Source organism: Macrobrachium rosenbergii, chromosome 34 (genome assembly GCF_040412425.1).
Source record: "Macrobrachium rosenbergii isolate ZJJX-2024 chromosome 34, ASM4041242v1, whole genome shotgun sequence".
NCBI lineage: Eukaryota > Metazoa > Arthropoda > Malacostraca > Decapoda > Palaemonidae > Macrobrachium > Macrobrachium rosenbergii.
Genome location: NC_089774.1, coordinates 11,734,058 through 11,738,583, shown reverse-complemented (window position 1 = coordinate 11,738,583; position 4,526 = coordinate 11,734,058). Strand labels below are relative to the sequence as shown.

Genomic DNA, 4,526 nt, shown 5'->3' with positions numbered 1-4,526 from the left:
TAAAATCAGATATTCTTTCTTGCACTCACAAAAACTGAGAACCAATATCGACTTACTTCTTGGCCTGAGAGTCAATTCATCGTCTACGTCTTCCCAGACGACACTTTTCCATGCATTGTGTGTGACTCGGAGCCGATGGAAGTATTTTCAAGCATTCCTGTAAACAGAACAGTAACATTACACTCTAATAATAATATACAGTATATTTTTCTAGACAGTTTATACATGTACTGAACTATAGAACAAATTTATAACTGAAAAGTTATAAACAAAATTACGGTACAATTATAAAACGACTTAAAATACATCACAACTTGAATCTGTTGCAAAAACCATCTTATGTGACAAATAAGAAACAAAAAATTCCCCATCACCGACATTGTTGCCAACAATCATTTACTAATTTTCTGACTTTAGCAAATAGGGTGACACTCAGCACACTACACTGGAGGTATGGAATGGAATGGAATATAGAGATTAGGCCAAAGGCCAAGCACTGGGACCTATGAGGTCATTCAGCGCTGGAAAGGAAATTGAGAGTAGGTAGGTTTGAAAGGTGTAACAGGAGGAAAACCTCAAAGCAGTTGCACTATGAAAGTTGTTATGAAATTCATAAAAGGAATGAGAGGTGTTGCAACTAGGGGCTGATGGGATGCTGCAATGAACCTTTAGTAATGCCTACAGTGTACCCTGTGAGGTGTACTGACAACACTGACGGTGACTGGAGCATGAATAATGGCAAAGAGTTACATAACATCAGAATCTAGTGAAAAAAAAATATGGCAGTTACCAACTGACTCAAACTGGTCACAAAAGAAGTTAGAACCTAAATACTTAAAGTATATAAGAAATTAACCTGGGCAAGTTACCCACCTGGCTATAGTCTCAACAACCAAACCAACTTGAGTTTCAAAGATATGCCTGTCTATGACAAAGGTCTATACAGGCAGTCCCAGGTTATGAAGGGCTCGGCTTACAATGTTCCGAGCTTATGACGTTCTTCAAATATATTCATAAAAAATTATTTCCTTGGTTACAATGCATGTTCCGGGTTTATGACTCTGATCTGATGGAAGAAATATGGCTCCTAAAAGGGCAGAATGGTCAAAATTTGGAGGTTTTTTGATGAAAACTCAATAAAAATGCAGTTTACGTCATTGACAAGACATCCAAATGATTAAAAGTGAGGTTTTCTTACAATTTTTGGCGATATTTCAGGTTAAGATGATTTCTGGTTTACGACGCGGCGTTGGAACGGAACCCAGACATAAATTGAGGATTGCCTGAACATTTCATAAGAACTCTCTAACATTAATGATGACCGTGATGAACGTGAATAGACACTGGTGTATGTTTAGAGGAATAAAAGGATAGATAACAAAACAATTCCTTAATTCTCAAAGAATACATATAAATACAATTACATACAAACAGCAAACTTACCAAAAAGCTTTCTTTTATTTGTTCCAGAAACAGTTAATTTTTGTTGATGACGTTTACTCTTCCCAATGTCCCATTCCGGTGCCATGTCTGTAAATACAAAACACTATGAAAAGCAACTCATTTTAGTCAAATTCTAAATAATATACAAAGAGAATTAATAATAACAATTAATTTGATCACAATGACAGGTTGAAACAATATCAACTGCTATGCTCGGGCAAAGGACTCTAAGTAACAAACTCTAGCGCGGGGGCAATTTTTTATTATGATTTCAGTTCTCTCTCTCTCTCTCTCTCCATTCAATGTCTTCACAAAACCAGTCTCTAAACTAATTCTCTCTCTCTCTCTCTCTCTCTTTGCATTCAATGTCTTCACAAAACCAGTCTCTAAACTTATTAACTGTTGAGGTCAGGTTAGGCGAGCCCTAAGCCATCCCTGCAACCAGTGCCCCACGTTTAAGTTACAATTTGGTTTGAACTGAATAAAGAATTTAGGCCAAAGGCCGAGCACTGGGACCTATGAGGTCGTTCAGCGCTGAAATGGAAATTGACAGTAAAAGGTCTGAAAGTTGTAACAGGAGGACAACCTCGCAGTTGCACGATGGATCAATCGTTAGAGAGGGTTGAGGAAAGTAAGATGGAAGACAGAGAATATGAAACGAGGTTGCAGTAAAAGGAACGAAAGGGGTTGCAGCTAGGGGCCGAAGGCCCTCTGCAAAGAACCTTAAAGCAATGCCTACAGTGTACCGCACGAGGTGCACAGACGGCACTGCCCCCCTACGAGGACAATTTGGTTTGAATGAATGAAATGCTAGGCCAGATATGGCTATTCAATGCCATATTTGGTTAGGTTAGGATGCATCTGTGTATATGTCCCTGCCTCATTTCCATGACTTATTCATTTTTTTGTGACGGTTACTATTGATACCAATAATTTGAATATGTTGTGATTAATAAAATTTATACATCTTGAACTGGTGCTCTATACTTCTTTCTCCACTGGGGGGCCGTATAATTGTTAGATTCTAGGAGAGAGAAAAATACAAAAAATCTTGGTCAGAACCAACAATAATGGTCAGAAATGCACGAAAGAAATGACACCTTGGAGGAATAATAAAGTATATGGTTCCTGTACTTGAATAGGAATGAAAATATTACACTTTTACGGTCTAGTTTGTTAAAATCTAGGCAATAGCCGTTAAAATATTACTCTGAACATATGATTACATTTTGTCTCTTTCGGCAATTTGTTTAATCTTTAAATTTACCGCCTGGCATCAGCGAACGCTGGGTGGATCGTCGCATACCAGAATGTACAAAGACTCTGCCAGAGTTGGCGAGACTGTAGTTAGTAAATGACTTAGGGCCGAAACGACCCGATCTCCACGAGCATTCCAAGACGTCGTTCGTGAAGGATGCATCCTAACCTAACCTTAACCTAGGGTGCTGTGATCTGACCGACGTGGCACTCTGCTTTAACTGCAACCTTCCGATGCGACACTGCGCATAGCAGAACGATGTGTGCGCATCTATTTGAGAACGATGTGTGTGCATTTATTTGGCAGTGGGCTATTCTTAAAGCGGTTAAGCGTTAGTGTGATTTCTTTCGTAGAATGTTAAAATAAGTCGAGGCGACGACAGAAATTATGCTAACACTTAACCGCTTTGAGAATAGCCTACTGCCGAATAGATGCACACACATCGTTCTGCTATGCACGTCAACCCTAGGTTAAGGTTAGGTTAGGACGTGTCCTTCTCGAACGATATCCCGGAATGCTTGTGAGCTGGCCGTGAGCCGTCGAAATACCCTGGCATATGCAGCACTTTCCCTCTTTTACCAAAAATCTGTCCCTAGCCGGTATTTTCAGGGATAACTCGCTTGACTCGCAGGGGAAGGGGCGGGGACCCCCTCACCCCTTGCCTATAATGATCACACCTTAAGCTTAATGGCTAATAAAAACATGGTTATTATTATTTTTCAAAAGTATCATTGATACCCAACCAGACCTTACCTTCCTAACCTGGCCAGGGGGGGCTTTACCCCCTTTGGAACCCCCCCAAAGTAGCCTAGCCTAACACTGAATATCAGAAACAGTGTCGTGCCCTGACCTAACCAGACCTCACCCTCCTAAAGTGACTTAGGGTACCGTGCCCTGACCTGGTAAAGGGGGCGACGGCCCCCCTCCAAGTAACAATATCGGGAACACGGACAGGCCTAAGCTACCCCCTTGCGGTATCTCACCTAAGGTACCCGTACCGTTAGCTATAACTGGAAGGGAAAATTGTTTAATAATAGTAATAATAATAATAATAATAATAATAATAATAATGATAATAATGATATAATAATAATAATAGTAATAATATAATAATAATGGTATAATGATATTAGCCGGTTATGGCCGTCTCGAGTCACTTTAAAATAACCTCATATATCTCTCGTTTATTCAATATTAAATATACATAAACTAATATACACTACGTATAATAACTCCTACTTAAATAATCTTCAATTTCTATATATCAAATCCACTTACTTTTCCGTTTCTTAGGCGTCAGGGCCACCCAAAATTTCGAGGTCACGGGTTTGGGGTTGGTTAAAGAAGGTATTAGTAGTAGTGTCAAGTTGGGGTTACCTTTGAAACGGCTCCTCTCTTTCTCGTTTTATTCCTCTTTTTTTTTTGTGTTTAATTTTTTTTGTGTTTATAATATCATAAATCTTTAATAAATTTATATTTTCAGTTTTCATCTTCAGTAGGTCTGTAAATTATAGATATAAAAGTATATTAGCTATCGATTTTATCTTCATTTTTCTGATGTGGATCTGATTATCGATTTATGTGTGCTGGTGGGCATTCGAGTTAGGAAGTGTTTTGAGTTTTTATTTATTTTTTGTATAAATTCTTTCCTATTTTCAGTTCCCCCCCTTCAGTAGGTCTGTAAATAATAGATATAAAAGTATATTTACTATCAATTTTATCTCTGTTTTGCTGACGTGGCTTTTGCACAAAGTTATATATCTATTTCTATATCTGTTTTTAGCGTTGGCGCCCTACAGACTATCAGAAATGTATGATCAAATTG

At 38.5% G+C, this 4,526-nt stretch overlaps 1 long non-coding RNA gene across 1 annotated transcript; it reads right to left on the bottom strand.

The window, feature by feature from the left end:
* Positions 1-55: 55 nt before the first annotated feature.
* On the bottom strand, positions 56-4,274 carry LOC136855983 (uncharacterized). The gene is made up of 3 exons (XR_010858197.1): positions 3,980-4,274; positions 1,444-1,530; positions 56-157 (listed from the first exon to the last, which is right to left on the bottom strand). It is a non-coding gene; the product is annotated as an uncharacterized lncRNA (long non-coding RNA).
* Positions 4,275-4,526: the final 252 nt, after the last annotated feature.